We start from the raw sequence: 23,293 nt of genomic DNA on the forward strand, positions 1-23,293 counted from the left end.
AAAAAAAAAAAAAAAAAAGAACTATTTTGTTTTAGCAAGCTCCATGCAGAAAATAATTGAGAAGATGCCTTGGAAGTATCTTCACTATAGGTCATTTAGAAAATGTACTGACTGGAGCTAGAACATTAGTTTCATTTCTTTTACTAATTCTGATAAATTAATATTGACTTTTTTGGACTCAACACTGAGAAGATTTTTGAGGCTCATCCAAGCTCAGTGGGAAAGAGTGTCATAATCAATTGATAAAGTCCAGTGTAGGGGCGGATCTGACCCATATGACTAATATTTGTATACGTGGGGTATTTTCTCCCTTTACTGGGTATACACTATCCAGACTGCCATTCCTAGGACAGCTTCACATCTCACTGAATAAATAATTTCCATATTAGATATATATTTATCCTCAGATTTGATATGTATTTATCCTCAGATTTCTACAGGAATTAATTCATTTTCCCCTTCCCTCTAAATTTTTTGCATGTTGGCATAACCAAGAATGAAAATCTACCACTTTCTAAGAAAACTTACCTGTCATAGAATCCTGCACCCTATTAGAGTGTGCAAGAGGGGCTATGATCTGTTCCGTGCTACTAGTTTCCACCTTTTCAGCTCTTCCACTGTTCCAAGCCTCCAGCCTCATTTTTAGCATAATTCCAAGGTTCCAGGGTAATTGCCCCAGTCTGTTAAAAGCTGCTTTCTTACGATGCATTTTTCCCTATATCTTTTATATTTGCCAGAATGGACAAAACTGATTTTTGTCAGCTGTTAAAGGCAGCAAGATGTCAGAGAAAACAAACAAACAAAGGCTTTCCATACCTACTTTCAATACTTTTAACAAAAACAAATGATTAGGCCATCGGTCTCTCCTCCAAGGAGAGGTTTGTGTTTCCAACATTCATAGCACACTGATATCTAAGCAGATTGGAAACAGTGCTAAAGTCAACAGGAAGGTTGGCAATTTTGCTTAATTCAGATGGAGCCAATAAGCTATTGGCACCTTGGGAACAGCAGCCTGAAAAATCCTAAATCTTTTAGAAGTGTGACCTCCCTCCTAGGTGGTACCCAGTGATTCTAAAAGGCTTTCTTGGCATTTCCAGATGAACTGTGGGATGTGCTGTTAAACTCCGAGGCGTGAGTGCGTGCCACACATACAGCCCCTGTCCTCCACGGCATGGTGCTTTCTGCCAACACTTCTTAGCTTTGACCTGCTAAGTGATTCCGACTATTTATTTAGTCACAGGGCTGAGTCTCCTTTAAGTTAAAAAACTACCACTTAGGTAAAATATGGCAGATCACAGAGTGGTTTATAACCATCTTAGCCTGTAAATTCAAACCAATATTTTTTTTATCAAAATTAGATCAGTCCTGCCAGTTCAACTTTCCCTTAGCAAATGTTATTTCTATGACACTCTCGGTGTTTTTATTTCCACTGAAATTGACTCAGACTATATAAAGCTACAGTTCATCTGCACACTTCTGATATGGAGAGAATTTTCCCTCTCTGCATTTAATTTGTTTTAGTTATACTATGTATAAATATGGCTTCGGTCTCCAGAGTGGTCTCCTTCCCTTTGCCACCCACAAGAACAGAAATGGCGTATGGGAAATCCAATGGACCCAGCTGTTGAATAGATTCACCTGGGAGCCACGGCGACCTGATATGCTGTTATTTTACTGGCTTTTATTTGCAACAGCTCATCATGTTTATCTCACAGAAATGGGCTCCCCAGTTCCCAACCAGTCAGTGTGTTGACTGTGAAGCTCACGTTTTGACAGTTCTCCTCAGGCAGGCGTAGACGCTGAGGCTTGTGGTATAGAAGCAAATAGTCTCTGAGTTGACCTCAACACAGGTGTTGTTTTATTGGCATTGGAAGTTAGATCTTCACGTTGCTCTGCTCTTACAGATAAAGGGGGTACCCAGCTATCTGTCCAAGTCCTTACTGATGAGCTTCTGTGCTTCAGGATCCCCTGGGGGGCCTACTGAAAATGCAGATTCTACAGTCTCACCCCATCCTAGGGCCTCCTATAAGATGTATCACTGCCCTTTCACACACCTGCCTTGATTTCTAATGGTAGAAAGGTCAAAGGGAAAGACACAGCTGCTTTTTTTCCTAATATAAACTAATAGTTTATCTGGTTTTACACTCTGGGCTGAAACGCACCCTGGACGCACAGGTACAGCTAAACAAGCGTTACAATATCCAGAATGTGCAAACACTTCCAACCTAGTTGGCCAACAGCCACTTCCCCGTGTCTTCTGTTTGCAGAGCAGACTTTCCCCAGGGACCCTTCAGGTTTCCTTTCTTCCCACAACCCACCAACTAAAGGGTTAATACCAGGCACCTGAAGGTCTCTTTTAACTCAGCTTTTCCCCCTGGGGCCCCTCTCTCAAGAGATTTGATTCTCACGGTTATAACCATCAAATATTTGGTGGTTAGTCATCAATTCCATCTTCTGATCATGTCTTCTGAGCTGTAATCCCAAATATCTAACTGCCTCGTGGACATTGCATTGACATCTCCATGGCGAACTGGAGCACAACTGTGTCAAACAACAAATTCGTCATCTCTCGGCCGACATTCCGCTCCTTCCCTCCACCTCTGTCCTGACCTCTGATTCTTATTCATTCTGTCACCATTGCCTAGTCAGCTAGGCATGACACTGAGTCATTCTTGACTCCTTACTCTCTCCCTCCACTTAGTCATCCAATTAGTTGAATTTTACTCTAGAATTTGTCTTACGTCGATCGTTTCCTTTCCATTCCCTGCCACACTTCACGGCAGGCTCATTGCCTCACTTTTAGATCAACAATAATTTCCTTCAAACTTTCCTTCATCATTTCTCCCAATTTTTCCCCTTCATGCCACCTCCAGATGAATCCTCTGAAAATATTACTTAGATCATGACAAGGTTCTATTCAAATCCCTTGAACGGGCATCTTTCTATAAAGAGAAAGCCAAATGTCTTTGACATGTAAAACTTGTATGAGTCCCCAAAAAACTGTTCTGAGCCTCTCTAGCCTTCTGTGACAGATATTATTTTAGAACTTATAGAATTTAACTACAATTTATATAATAAATTTGATTCTAACACAAAAGTGCTCAAGTAATGCACTGATTATAATTTAAATCTGCAGTGCAGATAATAATCTAAATCAGTTTTCCTGACTCCTTTATACTACGTTCCTGCCAACCTCCGACCCCCATCAATAACGCAGGCCTAGCTCTGCCCAATACCCCTTTGGCTACTTGTCTTTGGTGTCTTGTTCTTACGGATGATGCATTGTCCTTCCTCCTCCCTTTCCCCCATTGCTTTATGAAGCCTTGTTCTGATTTGATTCTGCCTTAATCTTTCTTTTTCTTCTTATATCAGGAACCTAAGTTGCCCAGATGAAATTAGATCTGTGTCTCATTTCAGATCATACTTTACCTCCCATCCTCCTAGCTGAACACTATGCTTCCTATTTCATTGAGAAATATTAGAGGGAAAAAAAGAGAAAAATATTGGAGTAATTTTTTTTATTTAATTTTTTTCAATGTGAATCTTTTATTTATTTATTTATTAAATCATAGCTGTGCACATTAATGCAGTTATGGGGTACAGTGTGCTGGTTTTATATTCAATTTGAAATATTTTCATCAAACTGGTTAACATAGCCTTCACGGCAGTTTCTTAGTTATTGTGTTAAGACATTTATAGTCTACATTTAGTAAGTTTCACATGTACCTTTGTAAGATGCACCAATGCAGAAGAGCAAAAATCACACTATAACAAAGATATTTGTACCAGAATGTTTACTGCAACCCAATTCATAATTGCTAAGTCATGGAAGAAGCCCAAGTGCCCATCCACCCACAAATGAATCAATAAATTGTGGTATACGTACACTATGGAGTATAATGCAGCCTTAAAGAAAGAGACTTTACCTCTTTCATGTTTACATGGATGGAGCTGGAATATATTCTTCCTAAAACATAAAATGCAAAGTATCTCAAGAATTGAAGAAAAAGTATCCAATATACTCAGCCCTATTATGAAACTAATTTATTATAGCCTAATTTTTTTTTTTTTCTGACAGGTCTTTTGACCTGTTGCCCAGATTGGAGTGGAGTGGTGCCATGATAGCTCACTATAGCCTGCAATCCTGGCCTGAAGTAGCGGGGACCAGGTATGGGACATCACTTTCAGGTAATTGTTTTTTTTTTTTTTGTGAGACAGATGATCTTGCTATGTTGCTCAGGCCGGTCTTGAACGCTTGGCTTTAATTACTCCTCCCACCTCAGCTGCCGAAAGTGCTGGTATTACAGACTTTCCAGGGTAATCTTAAGAGGATTTCTATACTACAGTGGTTCTCAATCTGGGATGAACCTAGGAATCTCCTTTGTACTTAAAAAATAAAAAGACAAAAGCAAACTCCAATACCCTGTCTGAAACCCAAACCAATTAATAAGAGACTCAGGTGTTGAGTGAGGTGGGTGGGGGCTAGACATTAGTATTTTAAAATTAGTATTTTATCCAAGTGATTGCAATGTACAGTCAAAGATGAGAACCATTGTTTTACAAATTCCCCACATTGTATTTATCCATCTATCTGTATCTGTTGTCATCCATTCTGCCTTTTCTTTGGATGAGTGCTTTGTTTAGGGTTGATGCCATCCCTTTCACTTTTACCTAAGATCTTATGTCTCTCGGGTAGCACTCCAGAATCTATCCACACTCCCTCCGTTTTCATCAATTCAATTGTATATCATAGAAATGTACAATATAATGTACAAATACTCTATAGCTTCTCTTATTTGAAAAATAATGAACAAATTAACTAAATCTCTCTTGGCACCCACATCCCCCAACTATAAAACTAATTCTCTGCTCTCTATTACCACAAATCTTTGTCCTATCCCTATAAGAACTATTTTTCTCATTGACTCCTGTGATTTCCATGTTGCTAAAACCCTATCATGAATTTTGAGTCCTTACCCTACTTAGCATTAGTATTTAATTCAGTTGATATTCCTTTGCCTAGATACACTAACTATCGTGAGGTTACAATCCCCTACTCATTCCTAGATCTCCTCTTACCTCATTAGTTGCTCTTTCAACGTTTCCTTTGCTGGTTGTTCTTCTAGATCCCAACTCTAGATGTTGGAGTACACCAGACATTAGCCTTGGACTTTTATTCTTCTTAATCTACATTCATTCTCTTGGCGGTCTAATTCAGTTTTTTTTTTTTTTAAACTTTATTGAAATTCAATGGAAATAAACTGAACGTATTCAAAGTGTATAACTTGATCAATTTTGACATATATATATTACCGTGAAATGATCACTGCCATTTAGATAATACACATTTCCATTCCCCCTCAAAAGTTTCCTTATGTTGCTTTATAATCCTTGCATCTCTTTACCCTAGTCTACATTCAATCATTCTTCTGATTTCTGTCACTAGAGATTAGTTTACATTTGCTAGAACTTTATATAATTGGAGTCATACAATATGTACTTTTTTTTTTTTTGGTCTTGGCTTCTTTCATCCAACTTAAAGATTTTGAAATCCATTCATGTTGTCGTATGTAGTAATAGTTTATTGTCATTTATTGTTGAGTAATGATCAATTGTTTAGATATGCTATAATTTATCTACTTGACTGTGTAGTCAGCAATATATAAGAATTTCAGTCTTGCCAAGACCTCATAGAAAGGCAAACTATGGCCTGAGATCTAAACCTGGCTTGCCAATTGTTTTAGTAAATAATGCAGCCATACCTATTCATTCACTTTTTGTCTGAGATTGCATTCATGCTACAGATGTAGAGATGAATGGTTTTGACAAAGACTATATGGCTAATGAAGCTTAAAGTATTTACTGTCTGCCCCTTTTATTAAAAAAATTGCTAAGCTCTGCATTATGAGGCCTTAAAAAAAAGTCTAACTATTCTAATGGGCTAGGGTAGTATCTAATTGTGGTTTTAATTTCCGTATCACTGATGACTAATGAGATTGAACATCTTTTCATGTGCTTATACTATTCACTTATCTTCTTTTGTAAAGTCTTCAAGTCTTTTATCCCTTTGCATTTTTGTTTGTTTTCTTTGTTTATTTCTTATTGAGGTCTAAGAGTTTATTGCATTCTCTTGAAAAAATTCCTTTGTCAGACATGTGCTGTGTGAACACTTTTTCCCCAGTTGGTAGATGGCATTTTGATTCTCTTACTGACATTTTCCATACGGTAATAGTTTTAATTTTAGGGAAGTACAATTTATCAATTTTATTTGTATCGATAATGCCTTTTCAAAAAATTCTATCTAAGAAATTGTTAATTATGCCAAAGTTACAAAGATCATTTTCTGTGTTTATTCTTAGTTGTTTTATAGGTTTAGACTTTACCGTAGGCCTAGTGACCATTAGGAGTAAATTTTTGTGTACAATGTGAGGTAAAGATCAATATTCACTTTTTCCCCATGTGGATATCCAGTTGATCCAGCAAGATTTGTTGAAAAGACTTTTTTCCCTCAGTTAAACTGACTTAGCAATGTTGTCAAAAATTGACTACATATGTGTGAGTTTTGTTCTGAATTCTGTTCCTACTTTACAAATACATGTGTCTCTCTTTTGGCCATTACCAAACTGTTCTGACTATGGTAGATTTATTATAAGCCACGTGAGGTTCTACTTTTCTAAATTTGCTTTCACTATTCTATGTCTTTTGGATTTGCATACATATTTTAGAATTTTTTTTTCATTTTTCATAAAAAAAAAAGCATGTTGGGGTTCTGACTGGTATGTTGACTTCACATACAAATTTGAGAGAATTGCCATTTAAACAATTTTGAATCTTCCAATCCATAAACATGGTATATTTTTTTCATTTATTTAGGCCATAGTTAATTTATCCCAATAGTGCTTTTCTATTTTTCAGTTAGAGATCATAGATGTCATTTGCTAGACTTATTGTTAAGTAGGTAGCAAAAGCATATATTTTGGCATTACTGTATATTGTATTATTTTTGACATTCTTTTTTCTAAATGTTTCATACTAATATATAGGAATATAATTTACCTTTGCATATTAACCTTATATCTTGTGAACTCTCTGTATTCATTTATTAATCTAGTTTTTGTTTTGAAAATCCCAGGATGTTCCTAAGAAAAAAATCATGAGTTTGGAAAATTAGGTTTGAAAAGTCATCCTAGAAAAAGTGCTACGTACTGAATGTCACTATAGTCACCTTCAAAGAGCTCCCCCTTAGGAAGTTATGCACTGAAGCCAGTGCCTATTCCACCGTTCAAAGCACTTTTTCTAGTATGAGTTTGGAAACTTAATTGTCCAACGTCATATCGTCTACAGATAAAGGAAGTTTTACTTCTTGATTTCTGATCTCTATAATTTGAATTTCTTTTTCTTCCTTTCTTGCAATGGCTGGCATTGCCAGTGTAGTGTTGAATAGAAGTGTTGAAGTGGCCTTCATGCTTTGATCTCAATGTAAGTGAGAAAAAAATTTACTTTTCCTTTTGACCATTATCTATAATATCAGCTGTATTTTTTTCATTTTTAATAACTTCTCTTTAGTTATGTTCCCTACTATTCCTAGTTTGATTAGAGTTTCTTAAGGAATTGAGGTTAAATTTTGTTAACTACTTTTTTTCACATGTATGTACAAGACCTTATTTTCCCTTTATTCTACTGATACTGTGAATTACATAACTCGATGTTCATAAACATGAAACCAATTTTGCAATGAATACAAAAGTCATTTGATCTTTTGTATTTGTAAAAATGTGTTATTTTTCCATAGTTGCTTTCAAGAATATTTTTCTTTAGTTTCTTCTCCTTCTCCTTCTTCTTCTCCTCCTTCTCCTCCTCCTCCTTCTTCTTTTTGAGTGTAGTGGTCAATCTCAAACTCCAGGCTTAAGTGATCATCCCATCTCAGCCTCCTGAGTAGCTGGAGGCATACAGCACCATGCTGTGGCTTGCCAATTTTTCTATTTTTCATTGAGATGAGCTCTCACTAAGTTGCTCAGGCTGGTTCAAGCTCCTAACTGCAAGCAATTTTTTCAATCTTGGCCTCATAACAGTTTTTCTTTATCTTTGGTTTTCAGCAATTAAATTATAATGTGTCCAGGTGTAGTAGACTTTAAGCTTATACTATTTTGGACTTGCTGAGCTTTTAAAATCTATGAATGTTATATGGTTCAACAAATTTAGGGAGTTTTTAAGCCATTATTACTTCAATGTCTTTTTCTTCCTGAATGTTTTACTCTTTTTTAATGTGACCATATATGTGACTACCTCACGAGTATACAGTCAATGGATATTGTTACACAGTGGCTCTTTTTATTTTTTTTCACCACCTTACATTTGCTTCTTTAAGTTTTGATTCTTTCCATGTTCTACCTCCTTGGCTTACTTCTTATTGTCTTTAGTAAAGCTGTTTGTAGAATTTTCTCCCTAGCACAGCGGTTCTCAACCTGTGGATCACAACCCCTTTTAACAATGAAAATACATTGTGGTATCAGGAAGGTTGAGAACCACTGCCCCAGAGTTTTTAGTTATAATCAGAAGAAAAGTTGAACTGCAGTAATTTAATGCTATCACAGCAGAATCTTAACTTCATTATACAATTTTATGGCTTTCAACATCATCCTACCCCTGAGACTGCTAAGAGAATATATTCAATTCTTCACTTCTGTTCCAGGTATTGATATCCGACTATTTGCTTGACATCTTTAACTTATATGTCTAATAATTATTTTAATATAAACTTGTTTAGAAATGAGCTCCTGAATTACCCCAATCCCCTAAAGCTCTTCCTTTGTTCTTTCCATCTGTTTGGAGTCACTCCCTTCTTTCACATGCTACATTCAAATCATCCACAAATCCTGCCATCTCTATTTTCAAAATATTTGAGTGTTTCTGTCACTCTCCCCTCACTACCCTCTTTGTCCAAGCCATTACCATATCTCGCTTGGATCATGGTAATTGTAGTCAGATGATTTCTGCTCATAAATGTTTGTTGATCATTATCCACCAACCTAAGACATTTGCACAACATTTAATTGCTAAGACTTGCCTTTTAATGTTGACAAGTAAAAGACTGAAAAGGTGAACATCACTGTCAGATAATTGAACCTGAGGTTATAAATCAGGGAATTAACTCTACAAAACTTACTAAAATAGGTGGAACTCTGTCCTAGAGTTCAGCCTAAGTGATATTCTCAAATAAAAAATTCTTTAGTAAAGATGTCTTCATATAAATCATATATCATATTTGCTTTGCTTAGAACTGGTTCACATTCAGAAACTGGGAGTATGTACCAGACATGAGTGGGGAGAGCATATAATCAGAGCCTCCTTGTCAAACCTCTCAACTTTGTATGATATTTGAGAAGCCTTGGGCTATTTGATGGGTACTCTTCATAAGAATATCTACCAGTAGTTCTAATCAGAAATTACAAGATTCCCTAACTAATTTTCTGAAATTACACATGCTTATTTATTTACTCTCTCCTTCTCCACTCATATTAACATTCTGGCATATTCCCTAGAAAAATATCACCTAATCACTGATAAAAATTTGGGTAACTTTCCCAAACAATTTTTATAACTGCAAAAACATGGCTCCCTTACTTCAACCAAGTTGAGTACTACTGGCAATAATGCTGATTCTTATAGCCCAACCATAGTTAGAACAGTTCAACTTGTACATATGTATGTCCAAATACCTTTTTATATTAAATTATACAGGAAAATATTTATGAAGTTATTCATATGTTGAGAGACTGCAGACATTGGGAAATTTCATGACCCCTTATTGCTTTGCTTTATTTTTTTAATTAATATTTCTCAATCTCCAGAAGGGAGATTTATCATATTTGGACTAGAATTTTTTTCTTCATTTATGTATTTGTTTAATAATTCACAAACATGTTATTGAGTAGATCCTCTATAAGTTCTAAAACAAGAACCATAAGAATCAAAAATGAAGATAAAGCTAATGATTTAAACCTCATCTCCAATTACACAGTTGTTCCTAAGAGCACTTTGTCCATTACACAAGACTGCCTCAGGTATTTTTTTTTTCAAATTGGCTAGCTTTTATTTTTGACAGGTAGGATGAGATGGAGTAATATACTTAACATAAAAAATAATTTCAGAGCAAACAAGGGATTCAGAACAAGATTGGGTAATATACTTTTTGATGGGAGAACACTAAAGCATGCAAAAAGTAGGGAAGATTATGTGTAGGTACTGAGAATCATTTGACTTTAATTTTGAGGAACCAAAAAAAAGACACTTTACAGTTAACCTAATTTTCTACCTTAAAATAGGAATTATATAACTTTCTTTAACAAATAAAAATTATGTGCCATTTACAGAGAGAAAAGAATGCAGCAACTAAGAGATTAAAGTCAAATTAACAGTATCAAAAACTGTTCAGATTAGAGAAAAATAATCCTAAAGATTCAAAGAAAGAGGTATTAAAGTCAAGAAGGAATTATGTGGAGAGAGAAAGCAAGGAAAAAAAACAATTTGAAGACAAAGAAAAAAGGAACAGAGAGCCCATCTCTAGCTGGTTACCACAATACCTCTCTAGAGAAGCTCTTTTTCTCCAAACCCTCATCCTGTTTTCTGTCCTACTACTATTTCCCACCAGTGGTGTTTTAACTAACTTGCTCTATCAAAACAAAGTCCAAATCTTTAGGCTGTCCATTTGTGGGTCAGCCAGCAAGTTTTAAGATCCAAATAAGGTATAATTTCTTTCCTTCTAAATGCTTGAACACTGCAGTGCCTGGGTTAGTTTAAGGCTTTTGTTGTCTTAGATTATCCAACATAAAGAGTGCATTGTCATTAAATCAACAAAGGCTTCTTTGAAGCCTGTGAGGGAATTTGATGGGAAACCATAACTCTTCTATTATTAGGAAGGATTCTATATAATAAAGCTTTTCCTAAAATCTATCACATCATCACTTTGCTCTAGTTACAGAACTTTTCTGATTTCCTTACCACTTAGTTCTCAAGACTTATAACTTCCTGAAAAACTCATATGAGAAATTCTGAAATGGTATGTAACAATATTTGTGTTCACAAGCACTCCCTATAGCTGTTTAAATGTATTTGAATTTAATTTTCCACACCTATAAATAAGCTCAAGCCATTAAGTATCTATGAGAATTCAGGAACAAGGAAAATCAGTCCAAAAATACTATGACTACCTTAGCTGACCATCCCATTTTTGTTGGAAAGAAAGAAGATTATTCAATTGGGGATTGGGGTCAAAGATGACCCATTACTTTAGAATTTCTCTTGATTGTAGAATTGTAGATTTCTTTATTCCATAACCTGAAAATCATTTCAAAATTTTATGTAAATATAGTCCATGTTTTAGCATTTGAATACAAGTCTGATGGATACCATAAAGCAAACACATGGCTACCAAAAACAACCCAACCTAATACTCCTGCTTTATTAGAGGTTAAATGGTTAATACAGCTTCATTCAAATAAAATGAAATAAAGGGTAGATTATAATCTAGATTATATATGTCTAATGTTTGATACCTGATACACAGCACTTAAATCAGAGAATCAACTCACATACACATATAGCATTTTAAATTTTATTTGTATAAATTTATGGGGTTCAAGTATAATTTTGTTACATAAATGTATTGCATAGTAGTCACGGTCTTATAGGTATCCACCACCCTGGTAATGTACATTGTTTCCATTGAGCAATTTCTCATCATCTTTCCCTTTTCACACTCCTGTCCTTCCAATTCTCCATTGTCTGTCATTCCTCACTCTATTTCCATATGTATATATACATTATTTAGCTCTCACTTATAAAGGAGGACACATGATATTTTTCTTTCTGTGTCAAATGTGTTTCACTTAAGATAATGACCTCTGGTTCTATCCATGTTGCTTTGACAGACATAATTCATTCTTTTTTATGGTTGAATATAATTTGATTCTAAATATATATTACATTATCTTTATCTAACCATCCACTGATGGACACTTAGGCTCATTCAATATATTTGCTATTATGAGGAATGCTGCATAAACATATAAGGTCTGACAACTAAGTTTGTGAATTCATCCTAGAAAAAGTTCTACATAACACTTTGCTGAATATCACTTTGAAATCACCTTTGAAGTACTTCCCTTGGGAAGCTATGTACCAGTGCCATAGCCTAGTCCACACTTCAAAGCAATTTTGAAACTCTTTTTCTAGGATGACCATCAAAGCTGTTGTTATTTACCCTTCATGTCCTGAATGTCATGAAAATGTCGTCCTTTCAATATTTCCTTTATCTTCAGGTAAAGAAAAAAGTTATCAGGGACCAGATCAAGTGAGTAGAAAGGATGTTCCAATCAATTATTTGGTTACTGGCTAAAAACTCCCTCACAGTGCCTTATGAGCTGGTGCATTCTCATGATGCAAGACCACTTTTGCAGACACCTTTCTTATTCTAAGATTTCCAGTTCAGATTTTCATGTTTCTCTATTGTTTTTTTCTTGGTCTGGTATGCTTCTCACAATCAATTGATGATTTTGGTACATAATTCGAAAGACTTTGTACTGTTTTCATCAGTTCTGCTTGTTACTGGGAGAACTCTTATCTCTCTTTATTGGTAACAATTTCTCCACAGAAAAATGTTTAATCCATTTGTATACGGCCATTTTCTTCATGGCATTATCCTCTTAGATTAACATGTTCTTCATTTCAATTCCACCCTTGCTAAGTTTAGCAAGAAATTTAATGTCTGTTCATTGTTCTAATTCAAACTCTGATAGTCTCACAACAGCAGCAACAATAATGAAAGCCACTTAGCAAGACTCCACCACACTCAAAAAGATGTGAGATGCATATATATCAAGGTTATGAAATCTTAATGAGTTGTTTGTACAGTGCTGCCAACATAAGTGCACCCTGGCAAGTTTGTGAGATTGTCAGATCTTGTGTAAGTGTTGATATATTTTGATATAATGATTTCTTTCTCTTTGGATAGATACATAGGAGTGGAATTGCTGGCTCAAATGGTATTTCTACTTTTACTTCTTGAGAAATCTTTATTCTGTTTTCCATAGAGGTCATACTAATTTATATTCCTGCCAACAGGGTATAAGCATTGCATGTTTCTCCACATGTGTAACTTTTAAATTTTTATTTTTAAAAGTTTTAATGAAATGATGATATTTTGTTTAGTGATAGTAATGGAGAATGACATATGTAAATGAAATCAGTTACATTTTACAGGCAGAATTATAAGATTTGTGATGTATTTTATTTGGGTAGAGCTGATAGAAAGGAATTATAAAATTGATTCCTTAGGTTCTGGCTTGAATATATGGGTGGATTGAAGCACCATTTAATGAAGTGAGAGAAATGAGGGAAGAATAGCTTAATACTTGGAAACATGAAGAATTACTTAATAGAAACTATAGAAATTATCAAGAAATCAATTTATGTTTAATGACTTTTGTGATCATGTTACCTGCCCCTCATTATGTACTACTCTGAGCATTTTTCATCATCATCTTTTTTCATTTATGTCAACAATGATATGGGTTTCATAGTGTTCCTTTCATAAAAGAGAACACCAGTGCTTAAAAAGGAGAAATTACTTGAGATTGGTAAATGGCAGAGCAGATTCACATTAAAATTTTGTGGACATCAAAATTTATCATCTTTGTATAGCCATTACAAATATCTTATTTAAAAAGGTAACCTGCTACTACTCACCTGTATATTTTAATTTAGAGATAGGAAAGATGAACATAATTACTAGTTTATGAGGAGGGAAAGAAGAGATTGGTTTCATGACAAAAATGATTTTCATGGTAATTCTGTGAGAGTAGTTCTAATTTCTGTAGAACAGAAAGTCAAAAGATTATCTTGGCTACCCTTAATTTGATGAATGCTCATGGTTATGCTTTATGATTATTCACCAGCATTTAATTTTAATATGCCACTTAATAAATTATGTCACTTAACACTTAAATAAGTATTTTGGGTGCAATCTGAAGAACACTCCAGAAAATAATCATTCCAGAATTCACTGGAATAGAGTCATGAAGCCAGATTGACAAATCTCTGGCCAAGAGATCTGACATTCAGCTCTTTGCTAAAACTAATAAACAAATTTTCTGAAACTAATAAAACAACATTGAACATTGAGAAGCATCTTGGTCTGATGAAATAATAGTCCTGAGTTGCCCCTGCATTTATTAAATATTGGTTGTGAGACCTGAAAAATTAACTTATACTTTTTGGTCCTCTACTTTTTGTTTGGGATGAAAACAGGGATGAAAACATTATTTGTACCTGTGAGTATTAAAGACAGAATGTATGCAATGTATGGCAATATAATTTTAATTTCTAGTTGTTATTGTGATGATGATAATGATGCTCACAAAGACAACAGTAATGATAATTATTATCATATCTCTGTAGCAGAAATGTGGTTAGGATCATGGGCTCTGGGGTCAGAGAGTTTTTCATTCATAACCCATTCTGGCTACCTCTCAGTTATCAATGAAATGGTATCCATACCACACATAACAATTATAAAAATTATTTGAATTAATTGATAATTAAGCAATTAGAATTGTGTTGGCATTTAGAAAGTACTCAATAAATGTTGCCACTGGTATTTATTATGATATCAGAATTACTTGTGATAATGTTAGTAATAAATCTTAATAGAATATGGTAAGCCCCAGGAAAAAAAATTGTTTTTAATGATAAGTGGTAAATTTCTTTTAAAAGAATCCTCAAGTTACTTCTTAAACGTACCTCAACAGTCTTAGTGAATTCTCTTTAATGTCCATGCCAGTAACCAATCTTATTTTGATTTAATTTTGTTCTTATTTTTCTTTATTTAAATTATGTAAAGGAATACATGTGAAAGTGTTTTTAGTGTCATAAAGAACAAAATGAATAAAAACATTATTAAAATAATGTAAAAAATAAGATGAAAAATTCTATAATCTACCTACCTACCAACTTAATTACCTATATGCTTACCCACCCATTTACATATCCACCAAGGATTTTATTTCTTTTTAATCTTTAAAAGAAATTTCAGGTAGTATATTATTTTGTTTTCGAATTAATGCTGTAAAGGAAATAGGCAATCATTATTAATCTTCATCTTACGAAAAAAAGAGGAGACAAAAAGACATTAATTAAAATATCCAGATTTAGAAAGCTTTTTTAATGGCAGAATATTATCTGTAGATCCAGATCTTTAACATACTTTTTATGAGAGTAAAATTGCTTTAATTCATACTTTTCATCTACTTGGACCCTTCTCTCATAATCTACTTATTCATTAATGCATTCATTTAATTCTCCTCTACATTTATACATTCTGTTTGCCCCACAAATGTGTGCTGAAGTTATTTGGTACACTCACACCATCCTAGATAATGGAAACATTTGTCAAGAATAGTGGAATAGAAATGAAAAGACCTGGGTAGAATTTCTGGCTTTACCACTAACCATCTGCGTAATCTGAGTCTTTCCATATGGGTGGTCAAGCAGCATCTTGAATCATATCTAGTTTAAATGTCACCTCGTCCATTGTGAAACCTTATGAAACTTTCCAAGAACTTTCCATATAAACAATTCTGTGTTTCTATGGCACATTTCTTCTATTTTCTCTCTCACCACCCATTTCATGCTGCCTTGTGTGATAGTACTAAACTGAGTGAGTTGTATTTTCATGATAGAGGATGAGAGAAAATAGTCATATTTTCATGATAGAGGATGAGAGGGGAATAGACAGGACTAAGAAAGCACTAACCAGGCAGGAAATAATTTGAGTACTTCTGTGGAATTGGAACCCTCCAAGTATATATATATTTTGTTCAGTTGTAACAAAAGCCTTACTCAAACAAGCAAAGTATCATCTTTGTGTTAAGATCTTGTGGTTGCAAAAGGCCAAGACTTACTCAGGTTTTCTCAATTAACACAAGGTCTACTTTAATGAAATTGGTAATGTGGTAGGCATGATAATGGCTGCCCAAATATGTTTACTTCCTAAACACTGAAAACTGTGACTATATGATGTTGCCTTGCAAGGGGAAAGTAAGGCTGTACTTTTAATTTTATTTACTTATTTTTTTAAGGCTGCACTTTTATGAAGGAGAATTGAATAAGTACTTTTGCTAATCAGCTGACCTTGAGATTCGGGAGATTATTCTGGATTATCTACACAGGCCCACTGTTATCACAACAGTTCTTATAAATAAAAATGCAAGAGAGAGGGAGAAGAGTCAGTGCCAAGGTCAGCAAGAGATTTGAAGATGCTCCACCCCTGACTTTAAAGAAGTAGGAAGAGACCACGAGCCAAGGAATAAGAGCTGTCCCTAGAAGCTGAAAAAGTAAAGGAAACAGATTTGAATCTGTATATGGAAGACAACCTTGCAAACACCTCGATTTAGTCCACTGAGACCTGTTTTTACTTCAGACCTCCAGAACTTTATAATAATAAATGTTGTTGTTTTAAGTCATTAAATTTATGGCAGTTTGTTATAGTCACAAGGAAAATCGATGTAAAAATGAGACTGCAGGCATCTAAGCTACACCTCTAAGCATTACGGAACAGTGGGATGACCCAGCCTCACTGGAAGGCCGGCCTCCCAGAGGCTTGACTAGAACAGTTTCTTCAATGACTCAAAAGTCTTTTGAGAGTTGGCATTGCTATGGTCCCAGTTTCTCTGTAGCCTTTGCTACGGGAGAAGTGTATCGGGATTTAACTTTTATTCTGGATTAATAGCTTGAGTCTGAGAGTCTGCCTTTCTTTGTTCCTGCTTTTCCAGTTCTAACCCCAGGGCCAACCAGCCACCTCACTCCTCCTCTGCTTACTCATGGACTGTGCTGGCTACAGGCCTTAGCTGCCTGCTTTTGTCAGTGTGTTTTTCATTTTTTTTCTCTGCTTTATCAATAGTTCTATCTGTCCCTATGACTTATCACCACATGAGGCAATTGATTGAGTTAGTTAATCAATATTGGCCATAGAAGGCAGAGTTTGGTGCCAGGCAACCTCAGCAGAGGCCAGCTGGTCTCTGTGCTGGCTGCTTTGGGATAAGGTACTTACCACTGGTGCAATCATCTTGGTACAGGAGGTGCAATGTGTTACAAAACACAGCCACCAAGAGGCCTTTCCCAACAGGGACCATCTGTGTGTGTGTTCATGTGCCTAGTGGTACATGTTTGAAACTTAGAACAAAATAGACACCCTTTTTCTATTATAGTGGTTCAAAATACGGGTTCTGAAATAAAACATTCTGGATTCGTTCTTGGCTCAGCTACTGAGACTTAAATCAAATTGATTAAATTCTTTATATATGTCCATATTTTCTCCTTTATAGAAAGGAAATAGCTTTAGTATCTACATTGTAATTGTTGTGAAGATTGAAGGAAATAATCCAATTAAAATGTTTGGCATAGTCTAAGTTCTCAATAAATGCCAGATGTTATTGTTATTTTTTCTTTTTAAAAAATCATTATATATTATATATTAAATTATTATATATAATACATAATAGTTGTATATCTTTCTAGGGGGCACATGTGATGTTTTGACATAGGCATACAAAGTGAATCAGGGTAACTGGCATCTCACTCACCTCAGGGACTTAACATTTTTTTGTGTTAGGAATATTCCAATTTCACTCTTTTTAGTTAAATATTAACAGTACACCTTAACTTAATGTTGATTATAGTCACTGTTATGCTATCAAATATTGTTTATTCAATCTAACTATATTTTTGCACCCAGTAACCACCCCCACTTTATTCCCCTTTCCCTGTTTCTTCTCTGCCTTTTTCTTGGTTTCTAGGAACCATCATTCTACAATCCCCCTTTTTCTCAGTCTCTGGGAACCATCATTCTACTGTATACCTCCATAAGATCAATTATTTTAAATATTTAGCTCCCACGTAGGAGTGAGATCGTGTGAGATTTGTCTTCCTGTGCTTGGCTTATTTCATTTAACATAATAGTCTTCAGTTCCATTCATGCTGTTGCAAATGGCAGGATTTCATTCTTTTCTATGGCTACGTACCACAGTTTCTTTATCCATTCATCCACACATGGACGCTTAGGTTTATTCTATTTTTCGAGTGTTTTAAGTAGGACTGCAACAAACATTGGAGTACAGATATTTTTTTAATATACTGAATTCCCCACCTTTGGATATATACCCAGCAGTGCAATTGCTGGATGATAAGATATTTCTGTTTTCAGTTTTTTGGTGATCCTGCATGCTATTTTCCACAGTGGTTACACTGATTTACATTCCAACAGTATATGAGGGTTCTCCTTCCTCCGCATCCTCACCAGTATTTGTTATTGCCTATCTTTTTGGTAAAAAACAATTTAACTGGGGAGAGATGATATCTCATAGTAGTTTTGATTGGCATTTCTCTAATGACTAATGATGGTGAGAATTTTTTCATATACCTGTTTGGATGTCTTCTTTTGAGAACTATCTATTCAGACACTATACCCATTTTTCATCCGATTATTTGATTTTTTCTTCTTGAGTTGTTGGAGCTCTTTATATATTCTAGTTATTAATCTCTTGACAAACAAGTAGTTTGTAGATATTTTCTCCAAGAGACAAGTGAGTTGTCTCTCCAGTTTGCTGATTTTTCCTTTATTGTGTAGAAGCTTTTTAGTGTGATATGATTGTTTCTATCTAAATTTGCTTTGGTTTCTTGTGCTTTGGGAGTATTACTGATGAAATGTTTGCCTAGATCAATGTCCCAAAGTGTTTACACAATGATTTCCTTTAATAGATTATGTTTAAGTTCTTATGTTTAAGTCTTTAATCCATTTTGGTTTTTGTATATGGTTAGAAATAAAGGTCTCGTTTTGTTCCTCTGTATGGGGGTGTCCAGTTTTCCCAATACCATCTATTGAAAAGATAGTCTTTTCCCCCTTGTATGCTTTTGGCAACTTTGTCAAAGATAATATCACTGTAGATGTGTGGATTTATTTCCGGGTTCTCTGTTCTGTTCCATTTGTCTATGTTTCTGTTTTTATTCCTGTATTGGCTGGTTTGGTTACTACCATTCTGTAGTATAACTAGAAGGCAGGTAATGTGATTCCTCCAATTTTGTTCTTTTAGGATGACTTTGGCTATTCTGGGTCTTTTGTGGTTCCATATAGATTTTAAGATTATTTTTTCTATGTCTGTGAAGAACATCATTGGTAATTTGGTGGGGATGGCATTAAATCTGTAGATTACTTTGAATGGTAAGGACATTTTAACAATATTGATTTTTCCAATCCATGAGCAGGGATTCTTTCTATTTCTTGTGTACTTCTCAATTTATCTCATCGTGTTTTATAGTGATTTTTCACTTCTTTGATTGTATTTATTACTAGGTATTTTATTCCATTTGTAGCTATTGTAAATGGGATTGGTTTCTTTTTCAGATTGTTTACCATTAATTTTGAATCCTGTAACTTTACTGAATGTATCTGTTCTAACAATATTGGAGTGGAGTCTTTAGGTTTCTATAGATGCAAGCAAAGATAATTGGACTTCCCTTTTTTTAAATTTCAAATTAATGTGAGGGTACAAATTTTTAGGCTACCTTGTTTGCAATTCTAAGTCAGTCATAACAGAAGATGGAGACTTTACATCTCTTATGTTTTGTTTTTTTATGATGGTGGTGAAACACATTCTTCTAGTAAAGCATCTCAAGAATGGGAAAAAAGGTCCAACGTCCTCAAAACTAATTTGACTTCTTCCTTTCCAGTTTGGATACCCTTTATTTTTTTCTTTTGTCTGATTGCTCTAGTTAAAACTTCCAGTACTATGTTGAATAACAGTGATGAAAGTGAGCGTGCTTGTCTTGCTCCAGATCTTAGAGGAAAGGCTTTCTGTTTTTTATCACTCAATATGATGCTAGCTGTGGGTCTATCATAAATGACTTTTATCATATTAAGTTTCTTTTCTATGTAGTTTTATAGAGAGGTTTTTTTTAAAAATCATGAATGAGTGTGAAATATTCCCAAACGCTTTCTCAGAATCAATTGAAATGATCATATGTTTTTTGTCTTTCATTCTTTTGATAATGATGTATCACAGCGATTGATTTGCATAGTTGGGCTATACTTGCATAGTGGGATGGATCCCACTTGATCATAATGAATGATCTTTTTAATGTGTTGAATTTTGTTGGCTGGTGTTTTTTAGAGGAGTTTGCATCACATATTCATCAGAGATATTGGCCTATAGCTTTCTTTTTTACTATGTTTCTGTCTCGTTTTGGTATCAGGGTGATACAGGCTTTGTGAAATGAGTTTGGGAGTATCTCTTCTTCCCTCAGTTTTTGAAATAGTTTAAGTGGGGTTAGTATTAGGTCTTTGAATGCTTGGTAGAATTCAGCAGTGAAGTCATCAAGTCTGGGGCTTTTTTTGATGGTATATTTTTCAATACTACTTTTATCTCATCATTTGTTATTAATTTATTCAGGTTTTGGATTTCTTCCTACTTTAATTTTAGTAGGTTGTATGTGTCTGGAATGTATCCACTTCTAGGTCTTCCAATTTATTGGCGTACAGTGGCTGTGGTAGTCGCTAATGACCCTTGGACTTCTGCAGCTTCGGTTATAATGCCTCCCTTCTAACCTTTAGTTTTATTTATGGGGGGGTTTCTGTCTTTTTGTATGCCTAATGGTATGTCTGTTTTGTTTTATCTTTACAAAAAAATCAGTTGTTTGTTTCATTGACATTTTTGGAGGGGTTGGCTCAATTTCATTTATTTCCATTCTGATCTTTATTATTTCTTTCCTTCTACTAATTTGGGGTTTGGTTTATTCTTGTTTTCCTAATTGTTTGACATGCATCATTAAGTTGTTTTTAAAAAGCTTTTCTATTCTTTTGATATAGGCACTTATTGCTATATACTTTCTTCTTAGTACTATTTTTGCTATATCCCATAGACTTTCTGTTGTGTCTTCATTTTCGTTTGTTCTAAGACATTTTAAAATTTCCTTCTTAATTTCTTCATTAAGTCACCAGTCACTCAAGAGCATATTGTTTACTTTCCATGTGTTCACATATTTTACAGTGGTCTTCTTTTTATTGATTTCTAGCTTTATTTCACTGTGGTCAGAAAAGGTATTTGGCATGATTTCCAGTTTTTTAAAGTTGTAAGACTTATTTTGTGTTCTAATGTATGGTCTATCTTTGAGAAGGATGCAGTACCTGAGGAGAAGAATGTGTATTCTGTAGCTATTGGATTCTGTAAATAACTATAAGAGCCATTTGATCTATAGTGAAAATTACATCTAGAGTTTCATTGTTGATTTTCTACCTAGATGATCTGTGCAGTACTGAAAATGGAGTGCTGAAGTCTCCAGTAATTATTGTATTGGGGTGTATCTCTCTGTTTAACTTTGATATTTGCTGGTGACCCCTGGTGGGGCAGAGCCTCTAGGTTTCTGGGAATGCTACAGAGAGAAGATGTGGTTGCTTGCTGTAATACAAGCATACAACCAAGAATCAAGGGGTGTAGGGGCAGACACTGTTAAAAGTATGGCAGTGTGGCCCTAATTCCAGGTTCCAATTGGTATTTATGGAGATTCAAACAAAGAAGTATAAGAAAAAGTTACAAGGAAAACATAAAACATGTTACTATGTGTATGTAGCAGGAAGTACAGACATGACTGTTTGGGGTGGGGGGGTTGATGAATCTTAGTATGGGAAACACATGTTTAGACACCTGCTGTTCATTGGTCTGACTGGTATCTGCCTTAGCTATTTCTGCCTAGCTAAGTGATTATTTTGTTTTGCATGTGGTTGCAATTGCTATGGCTGATGCATATGCCCTATTCCTCCTCACTGTGCAGGTGCCTGCAACTTTGTTACAGTTTCACATGTCTAACTAGTGTCACAGGTCAGTAACTTTTGCTACTGCTCTGGACATCCTGTTCCCTCTGCATAGCTTGGGATGTCTTTGCTATGTGTTTCCATTACATATAATTTGTGACTCACAATGTTTTCTTTACCTTAGTCACAGTCATGTAGCAAGCAAGCAAGTACAAGGTTAAGCATAATGAGAAATGCAGTAATTACACATTTTTCCACAATCATTGATTAATGTTATTTCATAAAAGGCATCTGGAATTTGTTCTCCCACAATTTGCTTTATATATCATTGTTGATGCTGCAATGTGGGTGCATATGTATTTAGAACTGGTATATCCTTTTGCTGAACTGACCTCTTTATCATTATATAACGACCTTCTTTGTCTCTTACAGTTTTTGTCCTTTTTTTTTTGAGACAGGAGCCTCAAGCTGTCCCTCTGGGTAGAGTGCTGTGTCATCACAGCTCACAGCAACCTCCAACTCCTGGGCTCAAGCAAGTCTCCCGCCTCAGCCTCCCAGGTAGCTGGGACCACAGGTGCCCACTACAACGCCCGGCTATTTTTTGGTTGCAACCATGATTGTTGTTTGGCGGGCCTGCTACCTTGGATGTACATGGCTGGCGCCTTAGCCACTTGAGCCACAGGCACCCAGCCACAGTTTTTGTCTTGAAATCTATTTTATCTGATAAAAGTATATCTAGTCCTGCTCTTTGGGGGTATGTATTTGCATAGAATATCTTTTTCTATTCCTTTATGGTATATCTTTGTGTACTTTAGTAGATAAAGTATGTTCCTTGCAAACACTATATTGTTGGCTCTTATGTTTTTATTCATTCATTGAGCCGTCTTATTTCTTTTGGTTGTCAAATTTAGCCTGTTCACATTCAGTGTAGTAGATAGTTAAAGAATGACTACTACCATGTTATAATTTTATTTCTGGATGATTCTTAATCTTATTTCCTATCTGCTTTCATTCTTATTTCCTATCTCCCTTTGTTAAAAGTGATTTGATTTGGTCAAGTGTTTTAATTTCTTGCTATTTACCTTTTGTATACCTGTTGTATACCATTTTAATTTGAGCTTAACATGAGGCTTGCACACATTTTATAACTAATTATTTTTAACATAAGACAGTTCTACTTATAAATAAACAAAGAGAAATATAATAGAAATGCCACTTTTAATCTCCATCCCCTTCAGCTTTTTAACTTTTTGTTATTTCCATCCATATCTTTTTATACACTATCTCCAGATGTTGTTGTCATTTTTGATGGGTTTGTGTTTTAGTTTTTCTACTGAAAATACAAGTGGTTTTTACATTATAATTATGGCAATAGGGTATTCTGTATTTGTGCCCTTACTGTTCCAGGGCATTGAATAGTTTCTGATGATTTCT

Source organism: Otolemur garnettii, unplaced genomic scaffold (assembly GCF_000181295.1).
Source record: "Otolemur garnettii isolate 467f Iridium unplaced genomic scaffold, OtoGar3 scaffold00004, whole genome shotgun sequence".
NCBI classification, from domain to species: domain Eukaryota; kingdom Metazoa; phylum Chordata; class Mammalia; order Primates; family Galagidae; genus Otolemur; species Otolemur garnettii.